This window comes from Sus scrofa, chromosome 1 (assembly GCF_054392235.1).
Source record: "Sus scrofa isolate SSC_HxYL_T2T_F1_AM1 chromosome 1, Sscrofa_HxYL_maternal_Yorkshire_Landrace_v2.0, whole genome shotgun sequence".
NCBI lineage: Eukaryota > Metazoa > Chordata > Mammalia > Artiodactyla > Suidae > Sus > Sus scrofa.
Genome location: NC_139383.1, coordinates 156,568,730 through 156,587,647, shown reverse-complemented (window position 1 = coordinate 156,587,647; position 18,918 = coordinate 156,568,730). Strand labels below are relative to the sequence as shown.

Genomic DNA, 18,918 nt, shown 5'->3' with positions numbered 1-18,918 from the left:
CAGGGGCAGGCGGACAGCCGAGCCACCGGCCCGAGCCTCCCAGTGGCCAAGCTTTCCAGGGCTCTGCCCTGCATGGTGCCCAGCAGGTCCTGCCAGGCTCAGTGAGAGGGTTGTGTGGGGCAGAGATGAGGGCACAGCCCGCACTTCCAGAGTAGAGGTTCATCACAGATTCTCAGCGTCAGCTCCATCAAAAGTCAGGGCAGGTGTGCACCGTGTCTGAGGGCTCCCTGTCTCCAGTTGGGGCCTTGGAAGCCATGGCACCTGGGAGCCAAACAGACCCTCCGGGCTCTGGCAGCGACTCCACCCATGCTCCCTCCATGGAGAAGAGACAGCGGCGCCTCTGTCCAAGCCCTGAGCGTCAGCAGCACCAGTCAGACCACCAGGCAGAGCCCGGGGACCTGCTGTTGCTTCAAGCACCACAGAACAGGTTTACCAGAACCAACTGCTTTGGCAGCTGCTGTCCTAAACCAGCACCAGTTATTCTCCCTCTGGTTTCCATGCCCACCTCCCCCAGCTCCGAGGACTTTCCCCACCTGCTCCCTGAAGCTCCAGCCTTTCCCCTGACGCTGCACTGTCTCTCTTGCATCACCCAGGGCCGGGCCCACAGTAGCACTTCCCATCGAGTGAGTGTGAATAGTGGTGATGACGCAAGAAGAGAAGCCTCTGCCTCAAGAGGGGGATCTCTGGGCTGATGGTCCTGGACGGTGCCTCAGAGGGACCCCGAGGTGGCCCGCTGGCCTCCCTTCTGGCAAGGACCTTCTGCACTTGTCTGAGCACATGCTGGGTCTGCACACTGGATGCAGTTTGAAGGAAGGTTTTCCTGTGAGTAAAATAAGGGGTCAGAACAGCAGGCATAGCAGTGCTTGAAACAGCACTGGGTTAAGCAGCCTGACAGGGACCCAGCACTGAAAAGACATGTGACTTCGTCCTCTCCTTTGAATACAAAAATGCAAACCCAGGGGAACCCCCGAGCTCCTCACAGCAGGTGTTTATCTTGCCAAAGCCCCACGGCAACATGTGGGCCAACATGTGGACGTGTGTCTGGGAAACACCCAAGCTGCAGTTGCTCCTCCCATTCAGGGTCCCCCAAGGTACACATGGTGAATCCAAAGGAAGCGGCCCTGGCTCAGTGAGCACCCACATCCCTGATTGTCTGGGGAGTAAGTCGAGGGTGTAAATTCTAGGGTTTAAAGTTGGGGGTTTCTGTTTGGCCTCCACCCACGTGAGCTACATGGAAGAACCTCCCGGCAGGGGCACTGGGGCTGGGTCCCTAGCGGCCACCCACCCTGCTCTTGCCGTCCCTACACATCTGGGGTCCAGCGCTGATCCTCCGGGTCAGTAAGGTGAGGAGCTTGTGTCGGCAGCCAGCTGATAAGGAGAGGCTGCTGACTGACCTGGTGTCCTGCCACTGCCCACCTCACTCTGTCCCCGAGTCTGGCTCTCGCGCTTCGTTCTGTCCTCAGGCCCCTGGTCCCCCCAGGCCCTCGGTCTATTTCTGCCAGGGGTTTCACCCATTCAGTGTGGCTCTTCTCAGGTTTCCCAGAGTTCAGGCCTCGCTGTGCATCCTGTGAGAACACACAGGGCCAGGTGTTCTCCCTGAGCCCAGGAGGCCAGGTCCGCTGGGATTAGAACCGTGGTCAGAGCCATGGCTACAGGTTACCACTTGGTTTTCAGAATATGTTGGGGGGAGGCTTCTGAGACCTCCAATTACCCTGTCATCGAGCTTCTGCACTAATTTTAGCATCTGTTGATGATCTGGCAACAATTACTGCTGTGATTTTTGCCCAATAGCGGGGCCTGGAGGCAGGGCCCCTTCAGGACCCCTGAGGCCCCTCTTGCCACCTGCCTGAGGTCTAGGTGCACAGGGTGGACCCAGGGCTACGGCCAGGCTGTCAATGTGTCACCTCAGCACCACACGTACTGGAGAGAGACAGCACTGGTCTCCACAAGTGCTAGAGACCAGTGACACCAGGTGACCAGGAGCCAATGACACCTGCTCCAGGCAGGAGGCAGGGTGTGTGGACCACTCCCAAGTGAAAAGCTGAACTGGAATTTCACCTCCTAATATCTGAGCTATATAGATGAGGTTTTGATTCTCTTTCGATTTTTTTTAAACCTATTTTACCCTGGAAAGCAGCCTAGATGAATAAGCAAGCAATGCATTGCAAGATTTCTGTATATCAGAACAGGAACACCATCCCCAAGGCAGGTCCAGCTGCCAAGATGCTGGGTGCCTGAGAATCTCTGGAGCCATCGACACCTGCTCCAGGCAGGAGGGAGGCTGTGCAGACCACTCCCAAGTGAAAAGCTAGACACATGATGACACAAAAAGTACAGAGACAAACCCCCACACTATCCTCGAAAGAAAGCAAACCCTGTGAGTTGTGATGAGGCACCTTCAAGGTTCTACGACATCCTCAGAGCCAAGAAGGGCTCAGTGGTGAGGAAGGCCTCCCAGACAATGATGGGGGCGCCGAGCACAGTGCCTCAGAACATCCAGAAAGGGGTTGCCAGCTTCTTTTCCACAGGCCCAGTGGAGGCATCGTCCTGAGCGCCTCACTGCTTGGAAGGACAACCTGGCCTGCATCTCCTCTACATCCCTAGTGGTGAAGATGAAGTGGGCAGAAGGTATTTAATGAGATTAAGGTAGGATTAAAACGGGGATCTTAGAGACCAAGACTTGTGAGGCCTTGTAAATGGGCAGCCCTGGTGGACGCCCTCCAAGGAGAATGAACGCAGCTGCCTTAGATTCTGGCTGCTGCAAGGCTGGCAGCAGGCCCTGGAAATAAGATCATCAAAGGACTGACAAGTGGGATCCTGAAACATCCAGAAGGAGAGGCTCGGATGCGGGACACAGGGCTGGACCCATGCTGGGAGACGTGCCCCAGACTGCATCGGGCGCTTCTAGTACATCAGGCTGTATGTGTCAGGAAAACAAAGACAGGCAGTGTTACCACAGAGGAGGAGTCGTGGAGCCTGCACCCAGAGGTCAGGGCCACACTTGACCAGCACAACAGAGGAGGACTTGCATCTCCCGCATCTTTCCTGCCAGTCCCCTCATTCTCCCACTTGGGTCCTGTCCTCCATCCTGGTCTGACGTCTATGCCCCATGGCCTCTCCCTGCTCGGCCTCCGCCCACAGCTAACCCCTGGCTCTGGTCCCCACCAAGTGAGCTTCTTATCATGTCACGGACAGGACAACACTTCTAGAGGGACTCATGACATGTGTGCGGGGTCCAGGCAGCCTGTGAGCTCTCCTCTTGGCCTTTTCTGGGTCTCTGTAGCAGGCAGGGCAGCGAGAGCCCGTGCTCTGGATGAGAGTCTCCCTGACTCCCCTCTGTCTACGCCCGGCTTCCAGGAGACACTGTTTACTCATTTCATGAGCCTGTGTTTCTGCTTTGTTTCCACCGATGGTTACTCGGGTGCCCTTGGGTCTGGGGCATTTTCCTCATCACCCCAACACAGAGTCCAAGTGTCCTCATTTAAGAGGCTTTGTGGGGAGTTCCTGTCATGGCTCAGCGGTAACCAAACCCAACTAGTATGAGGACACAGGTTTGATCCCTGGCCTCACTCAGTGGGTTAAGGTTCCGGTGTTGCCGTGAGCTGTGGTGTAGGTCAAAGACATGGCTCGGATCCCCCTTTTCAGTGGCTGTGGCAGAGGCCGGCAGCTGTAGCTCTGATTCAACCCCAAGGCCAGGCACTTCCATATGCCACAGGTGCAGCCCTAAAAAAAAAAAAAGAAAAAGAAAAAAAAAAAAAAAGAGGCTTTGTGGGCACAGTAGCTTTATTCATAACAACCTTCTCCACGGTTTTGGTGTGAAAGAAGACTCTGCCCCTCGGGCTGGGGTAGGGCAGCCCCCACCCCCTCACCTCCACGTCCTCTGCCCAACCAAGCAGGCTGTCGTCCAGAAACTGGGACCTGTTCCCCTGTGAGGCCCGGGGAGACCCTTCCCCCAGAGCACATGAGGAGAAAGGAAAACCTGACACCCATCTCCAGAAAAACCTTATTAAGGGATTCCTGTCCTCTGTTTAAAAACTTCAGTGTTAACTGGATTATATTAGAGATAAAATATTAAAAACATGCTGAAGACAACACAATGCCTATATCTATGGTTTATTTCTCTCTATATATACACATAACATATTTAGCAGTAGTTTTTCATTTCTGCAACAGAAAAAGCATAAACATGAAACCCACACGCATATGAACTTCACTTTCGTTTGCATCTATTCTACTGTAAACACATATGTGCAGCGTGAGGAGGATGGCGCCAGGACTCAGGCACATGCGCAGCCCAGGCCCGGCGTCCTGGGAGCCCGAAGTGGGTGCTGGTCAAACCCTCTCAGCAGCTCTGGTCATTCCACCTGCCCAGGAGTTGGGGGGTAAAATGAGCCCTGAAAACGGGCTGAGGTTTGGATTTCACTTCTCACCTGTGGGCTGTGCAGCCTGCACAGCAACACACACCAATGACACGCTCTGGACACTCATGTTAGATGGTGCCGGGCACAACAGAGCAGCGGACGTGATGGGACACATGAGAGCTCTCGCCCTCTGAACGATCCCCTGCTCCCACAGGTGCTGACCTGCTGACCTCAGGGCCTCGAGGAACATGGGTCCGACCTTTGTGGCCAGGATGACCAACGTCCAGGACTCAGTCAGGACAGTAGGTGTGTGTCACCCTGGCTTGGGCTTGGCTCCATATCTGACCTTGGCCCACAGTGTCTACAGGGCAGGAACGTGTGGCAGGGAACAGGTGGGTTGGGGGGCGATTCCAGGGGACCAGACCTGGGCTGAGCAGAGCATGTGTGACACAGAGGCACGCCAGGTCTCTCCTAGGGAACAGGGCAGCTGGCCATCAGGGCCTCTGCAGACTTGGCTGCCACCCAAGAGTGCCGACCGATGCAGCTGCCTCTGTGGTGCGAGGGCTCCTCCCAAGGTTGGGGGGGACGGCACAGGCCAGGCTGGCGATGTGAGGCCACGGCAGCACAGGTGGCCAGGCAGCTGCCCATGGGGACCGGGTGGTAGGCTCTTTACTATGTAAGTGGGAGCAGAAACCAAGAGTCCCATAGTGACAGTGAACTCATTTGGGACGTTGGTCCCCGATCTATTTATAGGGGGACGTGTGTGTACATGAAACATACATGAAGGGACTGCCTGCTGAGAACTGTACGCAGCTGCAGCTGCAGACGTGGTGAAGTCTCCAGCCAGGTGTGGTTGAGGGATTGTCCTGCTGACCCTCTCCTGCCATTTAACTCGGGGGTTGAGGGGGCGTCCTGTACCCTCGTTAGTCACTTAAAAATTCCAAGTCTCTGAAGCTGCTAAAAGTTCATTCTTCTTTTTTTTTTTTTTTTTTTGTCTTTTTGCCTTTTCTAGGGCCGCTCCTGCAGCATATGGAGGTTCCCAGGCTAGGGGTCAAATTGGAGCTGTAGCTGCCAGCCTATGCCAGAGCCACAGCAACGTGGGATCTGAGCCATGTCTGCAACCCACACCACAGCTCACAGCAAGGCCGGATCCTTAACCCACTGAGCAAGGCCAGGGATCGAACCTCAACTTCATGGTTCCTAGTCAGATTCATTAACCACTGAGCCACGACAGGAACTCCTGAAAGATCATTCTTTACATACAGCATTTTTACCACTTAAAGAAGGTTGCTTTCTTATTTATCCGTACATTTAACAAATATTGATTTGGTCCTGGTCACTGCACTTGGCACTGGACATAACAGCCATGAGGCGAAGCAGACTGTCTCTAGGATGGTGTTCTATGGGACAAACCGTCTAGCAGCCATTACTCAGCAGGCCAACCTGTGGTGGGGGCGGACAGGCAGCTGTGGGAGGTGGCTCCGTCTGCCCTAGGGGACCCCATACCCTCTCCCAGCTCCTGGCTCCAGTATCTGCAGCAGCACCTGGGCCAGTCCCCTTTGTCATCTACTGGGACTGACGCCTCCAACCTGTGCCCAGGTGAAAAGGTGCCACAGGGCACCTCAAGGCAGCTGAGGACAACATGGCATCTGAGGGTGGCTGCAGATGGACCTCTTGTTGGCCTCAACTGTGAATCTGGTTGTAAAAGTTGAAACTGGATCTGGGGGAACGTGCTCAGACAGGGCCTGGAGGGGAGCCCATGACAGTGGGGCTGGACTCAGCATGGTTTGGGGGCGGAGGGAGGCTGCCTAAAGTGTCAGGTGCAGCACGCAGAGTGGCACCCAGGGGAGGGGCTCCACAGGAAGGCATCCTGCTCTCAAGGGTTCAGGTGTGGTGGGTGGACCCTTTCATTTAACATTGGCCCGGTCATGCGTGGAAACATCCAGCTGAAAAATGAGGCGGTGGCCAGGTCTGGAAAAGGCTGTGCTGACCGCTGAGCTGCTCACCTTCTGTCTGAGCCCAGGTTCTAGAGTCACCATGTCTCACTGGACACGGTTCTCCTCCAGAGCCACTCACAGCGGGACCAGGGTAGACCTCCTACCAGGGCTGAGAGCACACTGCGATCCACTGGGGCTGGTTCGTAGCATCTGCCAACCTCTTGCTGGAAATACTCCCATTTGGGGCTAGTTTCTGATGCAGCACAAGAGACACCAAGAGTTAATACAGGACAGCAGTAGGGATGGATGAGTTTTTGTTTGATGCATTTATTTCAAGGTCAGTTCATGAAAATTAATTTTCATAGTGGCCCCACAGTAAGGTCTGGCTGCTTTTGCCCTGCACAGATGCTAAAGAGCAAAGCTTCTTCATCAGCATTGCTCTGCTGCCCATTTGGTGAGTCGTGCTCTGCTCTGCTGGTCCCTTTATAGCCCCTTAAAAGCTTCCTTCTTTTCACAGCATCAAATAAATACAGAGCTCGTCAGACTTCGGAGACAGGGAGGCCAAGCCTCTGGAACTTGGGTGCACACAACGAATGGCATGGGTGGGGGGGTGGGGTCTCCAAAGGGGGGCGGTGCCTGTGCCCTGGCACATCCAACAGGTTCCTGGGGCACCGGCCGCCCTCCGCAGACCACACTACTAGCAGCCACAACCCGCTCCTTTAAAACTAGCTTCCCCCAGATCAGGCCTCTAGTTACTTAGACGCAGCCTGCCTTTCTTTCTACTAACTTACTGCAGGTTTTCAGCTGCTTTCAGTGCGCACATACTAAGCAGACCTCTACACTGATAAGAAATCCTTCTGTAAACAGACACCCCCAGGGATATTTAACTGTGTAATCACATAGCATGAGATCTGCACCCAGCATGGCAGGGTGACCCTTGGGGCTCCAAGCCTGCAGACACTTGCTCTCCAAGGTCTCAGCCCTGGTGTCATGATCTTGAGCAACTTACCAGCTGCAGCACTGCCCAGATGGTTCAGGAATGGCTGTAATTGGGCCTGAATCTTGCCGGCCTTTCTGGACCTGCTTCTCACAATCACCACAAGGCAAGGGGACTGGCCTGTGGTTTATCAAACAGCAAATGTCTCTGTTTCAGTGCTGAGCAAATCACTCCCTGGCTGCGCAGGGCAGCACCGCAGACTTGAACTACTTCAGGCTCAGTTTGCAAATGAAGCTGAGCCCAGCGCTTCCTGTGCCCCTGCTGGTGCTCCCACCACATCCACCAGATCCCTCCTGGCCCTGGGCCCTTGTGCTGCAGCCTCCCCCGCCAACTCTCCTGGATGGGTCTCCCCGAGTGCAGCCCCCTGGGCCCATGCTAACTCCTCGTTGGCTCTGTGGGGGTCTTGACACCGCCCTTGTCTGCGCACCATCCAGATGAGCTCTGTCCACTGAGGGATCTGGACCCCACACCCTCCCGGTCGTCTCCGTGTGAACCAGGCCAGAACCAGTCGCTGCAAACTCTGTCTCAGAAATCTCATCTAGGGACACTCGGCGGGGTCACCCTCCAGAGAAGACTTAGAGACATAAGTTTGGCCCCTGCCACGTTCCTGTGTCCTGGAGGGTGGACCCGTGGGCATAGCTGCTGTTTTGATGAAGATAAGGCTGGGAGGTCTTAAATTATGTGCTGGTTGTATCTGGAAAGAGTGCAGGTACAAATCATAACGAGGGATCTTCCTCCTCTGCGTGTGTTTGTTTCATAACAGCATTTGTCTTCCACAAGACCCGGAGTTACTCTTGAACCTGTGGGCTGTTGCATTTCCTTCTAACATCTAAGTTTTCGGTTTTGCAACTTGGCCAGAGTCCAATTTGACGAAAAAGAAAAATTTCAAGCTAGCAGCATTTGGTATTTTTTTTCTCTCAGGGGCAACTGTTTCTCTCATTGCTTGGCTGTCTCGGAGCCCCTGCAAGAGCCGTTTCAGGAAGGCTCGAGGGAGCTTTCAATCACCGGCCTGCATCGATTTGAAAAGCTGTGGAGTGCCTTTTTATTTGGGGTTCTGGTAATCTCTGGCTTGCAGGTGTTGAGGAATAGGGAATTTTCCAGTCTCTCCACAGCAAGTACAGCAAGGTAGCATCCAGACACTGGCCTCTGCCTTTCAAGCCTCTGCAGGGCCCAGACTGCTCCCTGGACAGTTTCCAGAACTGTGTACTGACCAAGGGACGGAGTAGCCCACAGGGTGGCCCCATTGCTGTTGACCTTGAAGCTGGGGGTCTGTCTTATAGCCACTGAATCAGTCCTGGCAAGTGGCACAGGGCCCGGCTCAGGATGGCCCAGAAAACCGCCTTTGAGTGAATAGACAGGGGCAGATGAATGTTCACAGTTGACTTGAACAAAGTGACACTTTCTTAGAAACGTTGTCATGTGTTGGACGACCCGGTTTTAGTGTCACCCTGGGCTCGGCTGGCTGCGGGGGTGGCCTCTACCCCCTCCACTGGGCCCTGTCTCTTCCAGCTTCTGTCTCTCCACCTATAATGTGACCTGAGTCCCTTCCCCAGAATTCACTCGCCATAGGAAGCTGCTGCAGGACCCAGGGTGGCTGGGGGCGCTGGGGGCCCGGGGCTACATCTGACACCTGAGAGCTGCAAGCTGAGCCTGAACTGGGCTCGCACACCACACCTGTCCCCAATGCCCAGCAGGGCAGGTCACACACATGCCTTTGCATGAAGCCAGTGTCCCCAGGGGGGCCCCCCACCCCCAGCCATCAGTGCATAGCCACTCTGTCTGGAGCTGGACAAGGATTCAGGGAAGCTCCAGCGGAGAGCAGGTTTAGAAAGACTTTTTGATGTTCTTCAAATAGATCCTTCCAAAAAGCTACTTCCATCAACACTTATTATCTTACTATTGAACCAGGACAATTTTATACCCAAAGCAAATTTGGAGCCAGCGTTCTTGGCTGTTAGCAAGGAAGATTTTTACTTATAAGTCCTTACCTGGTAATTCTATTCCCCATTTCTGATAACATGTAGGAAAGGGCATACCCTTGGGGGCGGGGGAGAGAGACGGGAAGCGTGCAAAGGGCGACTTAAAAGGGCAGCAAAAATAGCCTGCAACCAACTTGAGGGTAATGTGCCCCCCTCCAAAGAAGTCTTGCCTACCCAGGGCATGCCTGTTCTGTTTGTGACATCACTGAGTGATGATGTCACACTGATAACATGACAAGGATGACACATGGGACAGCATCTGCCAGGATGGGGGCCCACAGCCCGTCCCTGAGACCACCAGTCCAGCTGCCTTCAGAGGCTGCAGGAGATGTGACCTGGCCCACCCTGTCCACCAGGGTCCCAGAGCCAGGCCACTGCTCCTTCCTCCAGACGTGGGCCCCCTGTGGAGACTGCACTCCAGACACCCAGGTCTCACTGGGCTCTGTCCTGTCACCTCCTGAACTGACCCTTCTCACTCTTCATCCAAACACAGAGCCTACCCCCCGGATGTGCCCCATCAGTGTCCCAGTGGGGAGGACTGGGATGAGATGCCGATGGTGAGATAGAAAATCCCAGGGGCCAGCAGCAGCACTTTCTCATTCTACAACAGTGTCCTAGCTGAGAGCTCGGGGGGCACCATCCACAGAAGACCACCCTCACATAGGACACAAGTTCACAGAAAGCTGTCACACTCGGGGCTGGGCTTTGTCCCAGAGAAAGGACACGGGACACCAACCTCAGCCTCTGTGGAACCTGTCCAGAGTCTGTGAGCAGCACAGAGCACTTCACCCAGGGCAGCTCTGAGAGCCAGTGCCCACACATCCGTGGGCTCCACAAGGGCGTCTGTGGTTGGCGGCTTGGGGTCCCAGGCGGAACCTTTCCCTGCGGGCAGGTGCACTAACTCTCCCACAGAGAGGGGAGGGGCTTGCTCTCTAGCCTGAGTACCCATCTGCAGCCCAGCAGCAGGGGCACAAAGTTGGGTCTGTCTGCTGCCAGCAAAGAACATTCTAGCAACTCTGCTTTTCCAGGCTGACTATAAAGAAAACAAGGTTTTGTTTTGTGCGGACTGTGCTTTTGCAGACCATGTTCACCCACGCGTGCTCAGCCCCTGCCTCTGAGAGTGGAAGCTAAAGACCAAGCCGGATGCTCCAGCCCTGCAGCACCTGAGTTTCTGCACAGCCCTGCCAGGTTGTCAAAATGCAGTGCTGCCTGGCTGTGTCACCATGCCGACAGGTGCAGGGCCAGATAACAGGTCACACAGGCTTCTAACCTGACCCTCGAGGAAAAGGGTAATTAGTTCTGGAACCCCCCCAGGACCGAGCTGACACCCCGTAAGGAGGCCATGGGGACTTGGTGCGATGATGTGCATGCAGTGGCTGGTCCAAAGAGGCCTCACGACCACTCACAACCTGTGGAAGCCCTGGAAACCCCAGTGCAGAGGAGCAAGGCCGAGTCACCCAGCCCCTGCGGTGCTGAGAACAGCACTGCCTGAGTCCAAGCAGCATCCAATGAGCATTTTAAAGACAGTGGCACGTCTGACCCCGAACCACCCATCTTCTTGGACACCAGGAGGTGAAGATCAGGAGGAGCCCTGCTCACAGGTTTTATTCCTCAGCAAGTTGTCTCTTTGTAACTGGGCCAAGGTAACATCGCTCGGTACTTTCAGAGTGTGAAGCAAAAGGCACAGGACCGTCAGAAATCATCAGGGATCCTCAGAAAGATGTGGACATGCAGAGCGAGGTACATCCAGAAAATAGGCCAGAGCAGAGTCAGCAAACTGAGTGCTGGCACAGAGTGAGGGGCAGGAGCAGCACAATAACCAAAGGAATTTCCAGCAATTAACGCCCTTCACTCCTACAGCTCTGCCCAATAAAGGATTTTGGAAGTGAAGCTATCACTGCATCACTGCTTGTAAACTCAAAGGCCATCGTTTACCCTTAAAGAACTTTGTGCCTAGCCAGGCATCAGGGGCAACAGATGCTGTTCCCCACCCTGGAGGAGAGACACTGGACCAATACCTGCCTGTGACAAAGGGGAATGCATCCCGACAGCCAGAATGCCTGCACCATTGCACCTGTCTACCTGCACATCACATTTATCTGTACCACCACACCTATCTCCACATCACACCTGACACCTCTCTACAGATCTGTCTCCCCTACAAAAGCAGAAGCTTCTTGTTAACAGGAACAGCTTGCATCACAAGCAACTGACACAGACTGACACCGAGGGGGTAATTTAGGAAAGTTCATGAACAAGTGAGAAAAAGTTCTTTTACAAGAACGAAAAATTCAGCTGAAGTCAGTGTCCATGCACACCAGCCAGTGCTTCTCTTGCACATCTGATGGTCAAGTCCATAGGAAATGGGAGCACCCCAGGTAAGAGAGTCACTGTGGGTAAAGGGCACGTGGACTAGGCTTGCAGGAAGCTGAGCAGAAGAGGCAACGCATGCGTTTCTCACACCCATGATGGCAGTTTCTTCCGAGGCGCTCGGGCTGGCAGCCCCTGGGCGCTGCAGGTTCTCTGACGGGAGCAGCGCCTGCTCCCCAACAGGCCTTGTGCTAACTGTCCCTACTTCAAACACTAGCTCCACTCTGGATCCCACAGAGGGGAAGCGAGAGGACTCAGGTGATTTCTCAGCCAAGCAGACAGGTAAAGTGCTAGCAGATTCGTCTTATGAAAAATTGTGATGGAGTGGGAATTATTTAGCTTGGAGAGGGAGAACACAGGCTGAATTTGACTGAGGGCTGTTGGGGGCAATGAGCAGCCAGGAGGGGCACAGGGCCATTCCTGACATGGCCACATATTCTGTCCCTATTTTTTCCTGTGGTCATTTTCATTCATTGCAATGAGTCAGCCCTGAACCAATGAGAATAAACCAGGTTTTGCCTTTTCTATTCCTCTAAATTTTATCTGCGGCATCATTCAACTTTGTTCACCTATAAATGAGAGCAGGATGGATGAGAGTTAGTCCAAGTGACCTGTAATCCGTGTCAGCTCTAACATTGCGATTTCCAGAGTTCCCGTTGTAGTGCACAGAAACAAGACTGACTAGGAACCATGAGGTTGCAGGTTCAATCCCTGACCTCGCTCAGTGGGTTAATGATCTGGCGTTGCTGTGAGCTGTGGTGTAGGTCACAGACGTAGCTCAGATCCTGTGTTGCTGTGGCTCTAGTGTAGGTCGGCAGCTACAGCTCCAATTAGACCCCTAGCCTGGGAATCTCCATATGCTGCAGGTGCAGCCCTAAAAGGACAAAAGACAAAAAAAATAATTAAATAAATAGACAAATAAATAAATAAAATAAAATGGGCAATTTCCTTTTTTCAGTCCAACAGAGGCTTCAGGGCAGGGGTGCTGTGTCCTGCAGTGGCTCTCACCCACGGTGGCCTGGCAACCCCTCTTGGGGCTTTTGGCAAGGTGTTGAGAGTCTGGGTCACACCAGGGGTCAGGGTATTGCATCTCGTGGGTGGGGGCACAAGATACCCCTTGGGGACCCTCCCTGATGCCACGGGAATGAGGGCACACCCTCGGGCACCGCTGCTGTCCCCTGCCCAGCTTCCTCTTAGAGGCACTCCTCCTCCCCCAACCCAGCCTAGTCTGTCACGAGTTCATGCCTCTGGACACAGTGACCCAGTCAGGGGTGGACACAGGACCTGAGCTAAACCACTCAGACCCCTCCTGGGAGTGCAGCCAGAACTTCCTCTCCGCTTGGAATTTAGGGGCCTCGGCTCATTGCAGCGGCTGCCGAGAACAGACCAGAGAGGACAGGTGTGCCAGGACACATGGGCTGAGGCCACGTTTACACCTCTGGTCAGGTCGTCCTAAGGCTGGCTCCCCTCCAGGGAAGTGGGCCGGGGCTTAGTGCCACCGGCGGCTCAGTGGTCAGTCCACCCACTTCTGTGACAAGTATGTCCAGTAAAGGCACAAACTGCAGACATAAAACAGAAAATCCTTCACTATTTAATGGCACCCTGAGGAATCGGCGGGTAGGGGTGTGTGTGGCCAAGCCCGTAACCCCCCTTGTCTGATTTGAGGCTGGGGTGTGATTCCCTCAGAATGTTTTCTCTCCTTCTTCCCTTCTGAATGGGAAGAAATCGAAGACATTAGATTTAACGTTCCTTCTCTCTGTTGTTCAATGGTTGGAAATAATGTTTTCAATCCTTAGTATTTTACCAAACTGCAAAGAATGTCTTTGCAGAGCAGGGCTAGGTAAAGTAAAACTTTCTGGGTGAATCGCACGTTTTCCAGGTTAAAGCACAGAGGTTGGGCGTCAAGGTTTCTTGTAGGTATGACTTCTTACTGTTTATAAAGGTTCTGAAAGTTACCCAAGTTCTTTGTAGGAAATATGAAAAATATGAAAAATGCATAAAAGCAAAAATCACGCAAGCCCACAAGTGAGGGCACAGCGTGCAGAAGCTGTGCCTCCATCCTTTGGCCTCTGGCGCATTTGAACCAGCCTGTGTCAGTGTCAATGCAACATGACACAGCGTCACATCCTGCCCCGACCTAAGCCTTCATCTGTCCACAGCGGCCACGATGTGGGATGTCTGAGCAGCCAGAGCGAGTTCCCCATGCTAGGACCCAGGACAATGTGAGGTTGACGTAATTTCATGTTTTTCAGAATCATGAACATACACCTATAAACGTTCTTAGAACCCAACTTTCCCATCTCCAATCTACTTCCTTCAGAGAGTTGTAGGAGTTTTGTTTTTTATTTTAATGGTCACACCCATGGCACATGGAAGTTCCCGGGCCAAGGGCTGAATCTGAGCCCCAGCTGCAACCTACATGGCAAATGCAGTAACTTGGGATCCTTAAACCCACCGCACTGGGCTGGGGATCAAACCTGCACCCCACAGCAACCCCAGCCACTTTAGTTGGATCCTTAACCAGTTGCACCAGGGTGGGAACTCCTTCAGAGAGATTTTTAGAACAGGATGACTGGGACAGTTGGAAGAGGTCATCTAATGTAATAAGGAAAACAGCATCTTTAAGTTTGCATTTTTTTTTTTGTCTCTTTGCCTTTTCTGGGGCCACTCCCGTGGCATATGGAGGTTCCCAAGCTATGGGTCGAATAGGAGCTGTAGCCTCCAGCCTATGCCAGAGCCACAGCAATGCAGGATCCGAGCCGCATCCGCAACCTACACCACAGCTCCCGGCAACACTGGATCCTTAACCCACTGAGCGAGGCCAGGGATAGAACCCGCAACCTGATGGTTTCCAGTTGGATTCGTTAACCACTGAGCCACAACGGGAACTCCTGCATTCTTTAATTATAAGTGAACTTGAACAGGTTTTCCTAATATTGGTTGATATTTTTATTTTTTGTCATTTTAGTCCCTTTGGAAGGAGCCATGCTCTTCCCATCTTGGGTTTTGATCCCTAAGATCCTCCATGCAGCACTCTCAGTGTGATTTTTCTGGCTGAGTTTGATGCTGGTTTGAGGCTGCAGTGCCCAGCAGGCCTGGCCCCGAGGAGTGTGAATGTATCTGCTGAACTAGATGGAGTGAGGCCTGTCCCAAGACACGTGAATGGCCGAGGGCTCTACTCACAAAGACAAGGGGGGTACTTCTCTTCAAAACATCACTGGTGCCATTCAGGAAGCAAAGCAAGTCCCAGTCATCCAAAACCTTACTCAGTATGCGATGCAGGATTCAGCACTTCAAATAAGTTAAAATGTTATTACCTCAAATTTGAGGCTGTTTCCGAGAAGCATGACACAAGCAGAACAATGTTAAATTCATAAGCACAAAATTGATGGAAGCATTGAAAGCCTGCTGCATTCCACAGTGAGTTGAAATTAAATGATGAGCCACTCCTGGAGAAATACTGTGGGGCTCACTCGATCATGAATATTTCATAATCACAAAAGTGACAGTGAGAGGTTACATGAATTGCCCATTAAGGCCCAGATTCTGAAGTTTATAGATCAAAAGAAGCACCTGGGCTCCCGGGCTGGGACCAGGAGTGTGGTCTGCTCACTGGGATGAGAGGTCCTGGTCTTGGGAAGTGCTATGGGCTTGAGGAACCTCAAACGTGAAACCCTACCTTGATGGAAAAGCTGGTTGCTTACTTGCTGCAGGAACCCATGGCTGCTTTTAATGAGAACTCACCTGAAAGTTACCTTTGACCTGATTTGCAAGATTAGAATGTGCACACATTGCGGAAGCACATCTCCTTCCTGAGTGAAAGGCTGGCCTATTCTTGAACCTCCTGGATGACATGCCTGAGCTGTAGTCGATGGCTTCCCTGAGTGTAGCCTGTGAGGATAAGGAAGCAGGAGAGAGGTGAGAGCTGCGGAGGTTGGGCGGAGGATGAAAGAGGCAGACAGAGGAGGAGATCTGAGGCAGCTCAAAGGAGCCGGTGCTCCTGTGATGGGGGCTCTTTGATCCCTCAGCCTGCAATGAGTAGACAAAGAGGGGGTGCAGGGAGCACAGAGCTCTGCCCGTGTGCAGGAGCCGCCATATGACCCGAGCCAAGAGGCAGGCTGTGATTCTGGTGGGAACAACCCCCGACAGGAGAGGAGCTGTGACAGCGTCAGAAATGGACTTCTTCTTCAGGAATAAGGTGAGAGGGAAAAGCAAGATCAGGAAGACAGACAAATGCAAGAATGCAAGCATCTGGAAGGCAGACAGACCCAGAGCAGATGAGATGTCTGCAGAGGGGAGCTCTGAGCACCTTGAACCCAGAGGGAAGATGGACAGAAGAGAGAAAGTGATTCCTGTCACCAGGGGCCAGGCCTTCTTTGTGTGGGGGTTGAAAGCACACTATCATTGATTGTGATGGTTGTGCAACATTATTTGTGAACATTCTAGAATCCACTGAATCATACACTTTAAGGGGATGAATTGCATGGTATCTAAACTCTTTCTCAATAAAGCTGTTACCAAAAAAAAAAAAAAAAAAGAATGTATCACCTTGTTTTGAAAAGGAGACAATAAATGAAAATTCATAAAAATTACAGGTAAATATTTAGAAGAAAATTCCTCCTTTGGAAAACATTGGTAAAGAAAGTAATTAGACACCTATGTTTGTAACAGTATTCATTCCTTTTCTTACTTATACATTCACAGTAAACAATAACACATACTTGGCTGCCAGGACCTATCCATGCTAAAGATAAGGAAATTTACAAAAAATGTCCCTGCACAAAGGGCTTCCTGTTTGCTGAGATCAAGAAATAAGTAAATGCATAAGCAAACTTTCTGTTTCTTTAAATAAAGTTTCAATTACATTCATGGCAAGAATTTTCCACTAGTAGCTTACCAGTCAGTATTTACCAATTTGTTACATAGTCAAGAAAGGAGGTTAAGATATACCTGTAAAGCTGTTTTGGCAGAGTATTTTATAATAGTGGCAAATTGGAGAAAAAACACATGTGATAGAGTTTCAGTTAAAGTATGGTACCAGCCACAAGATGGACTCCTGTGCAATCATTTAAAGTGATGTTGGAGCCTGGAAAACATTGAAGACATTCGTTTGCTATCAAATTCAGTGAAAATCCAGGAGAGACTATGATGGTATTTTTGTATAGAGACAAACAAAAATATATTCTTATGTTTTAAAACTCCAAAATGTCTTGGTAAAAATAAGTCTCAAATAGTAACAGTGATAAAGTCTAAATGAAGGAGATGGGGAGATACTGGAACTTCTTTTCTCCTTTGTATTTTTCACAGGTTTACTAATTGTCTACAGTGAAACAGTTATGTTCCAAAAACATTTTGCAAATGTTTGCTCCTTTCCTAAGACAGAAGCCATGCAAAAATGCAAATGCATCAACCAGTGATGACTTTAATATTATTTAGAAAAAGCAATGATAACTGTGTTGGGAATGATGGTACCAGCTTCTGCAACCCTGGCCCTGGCTGCCCATCCTTGTGGACCATCAGCAACACATTTCTCAATCATCAGCAGCAATGGGATCCCTTTGGTCGCTGCCAAAGGGTCTAAAACCTGCAGCATTAGCTCCTTATTGACGTAGCCTAAGTGTGATTTCAAAACAATCAGAAATATGGAGTGAAGCAGGTCACACAGCCCAGCCTCTGCCAGAGGGCTGCCTGGTTCCTGCAGATAAAATGTGTCCACCGTGGGTATTCTTTCATATAAGTCAATTCCCTCTCCCTATAACCAAGCAACTAGTTCAGTGTGTCTGGAGCTGGGAGGGGATGGGTTCATTGCATTCTGCACATCACACTGGAAACAAGGTGCACAGTCTGCAGGGGGCAGTGAGGGTGGAGTTGGGCCTGGAAATTGCACCCCCCCCCCCCCCGCCAGGGGCCTGGGGACTATTTAGCCTGAGAAATCATACATACCACCCACATTCATATAAATAAAAGCACCAGGTGCTGGGCACTCCCTGGGTGCCAGACCCTGCAGATAGCTTTCCATGCTTATTTTTTTTCTCTTGGTTTCTCAGGGGTGGGAGGGCTTCTGTGTTAAAGGGGTCCTCCTCTAGTTCTGCCTCAGAAGCTACAAATATCCAGGGGTGGGGAGAATCCTGCCCTCCTAGCAGATTCTGCTCAACCCAGGGAAGACTCCTAACTGATGAAGCTGAGCAAAAGGAGGGGACAGCCTGGCACCCAGAAATTATCACTTCCTGAGGGAGAGGTGGCCTTTCCCGGACACGGTGGTGGGGCTGGCCTCTCTGGCTCTGATATTCAAAGAATGTTTCTGGGAGTTCTGTTGTGGCTCACGGGTAACAGGTAACTGGTAACGAACCTACTAGTATCCATGAGGACACAGGTTTGATGCCTAGCCTCTCTCGGGAGGGTTAACGATCCAGCGTTGCGGTGAGCTGTGCTGCAGGTCACAGACATTCCCGCGTTGCTTAACTCTGATTCCACCCCTAGCTTGGGAACTTCCACTTGCTGCATCTGCAGCCCTAAACAAACAAAAGAAAGCTTTTGAGGAAAAAAACCTTTCCGAGGTCTTGGTGCTCAGGTTCAAACTGGAGAGGAACATCTTCCTGTGAATGCAGTGCTGCGCTCGAAGAGCAGGCTCTCGAAGACTGGCCTTGAGTCTCCAGACACACAAACTGCCCTCCTCAGGGGCTCTTGCGCCTGATACCGAGTTGAGAGCCCCGGCCTCCCCTCTGCCCTAAGGGCCGCTGGGGGTGTGCCTGAGGGGTAGGGATGGGAGGGTCTATGCATCTGAAGCTGCGGCTGTGTGTGTTGGCGAATGAGTGTGTGTGCGTGCCTTTAGCGTCCGTGGGCGCGGTGCGCAGAACGGGGGCCGGTGCCTCATGCGCCCCAGAGAGTTCGCTCCGAGTGGAGCGTCCAGGGTTCCGTTCGCCCTGGGCCTCGCGCCACCGTAGCCAGGCGGATTGCCGAGGCCGGGCCGGGCCAGGGGCAGCGCGCAGGGCGGTGCCAGAGCGGCAGCCCGCGGAGTCCAGCCCCGAGGTAAAGTTGCGTGCGGTGGGGCCAGCGATCTACCTGGGAGGGTCCCGGGGCCAGAGCCGGGACAGGAGGTGCAAGGGTTCCGCAATGGAGTATCCCGGTGCAGGAGCGGGGGCGGAAGGGGCGTGAAGGTTCTACACCGGAGGGTATCGAGCAGGAGCAGGGACAGGAGACGCAGTAGAATCTACACCGGAGGATTCTAGGGCCAGAGAGGAGACAGGGTGCCGGAGCCGCGTGGAGAGATGGTC

The 18,918-nt window shown here is 52.5% G+C and overlaps 2 long non-coding RNA genes across 3 annotated transcripts in view; one reads left to right on the top strand and one right to left on the bottom strand.

The window, feature by feature from the left end:
• Positions 1–6,605: 6,605 nt before the first annotated feature.
• The window catches only part of LOC146406810 (uncharacterized), a 13,553-nt gene continuing 1,240 nt past the window's right edge, over positions 6,606–18,918 (bottom strand). The window contains exon 2 of the long non-coding RNA XR_014840585.1: positions 6,606–18,869. This is a non-coding gene — a long non-coding RNA (uncharacterized LOC146406810). The remainder of the gene's footprint in view (positions 18,870–18,918) is intronic.
• Positions 18,497–18,918, top strand: part of LOC102165209 (uncharacterized) — a 17,202-nt gene continuing 16,780 nt past the window's right edge. For both annotated transcript variants that reach the window (XR_014840577.1, XR_014840562.1), the window contains exon 1: positions 18,497–18,673. This is a non-coding gene — a long non-coding RNA (uncharacterized LOC102165209). The remainder of the gene's footprint in view (positions 18,674–18,918) is intronic.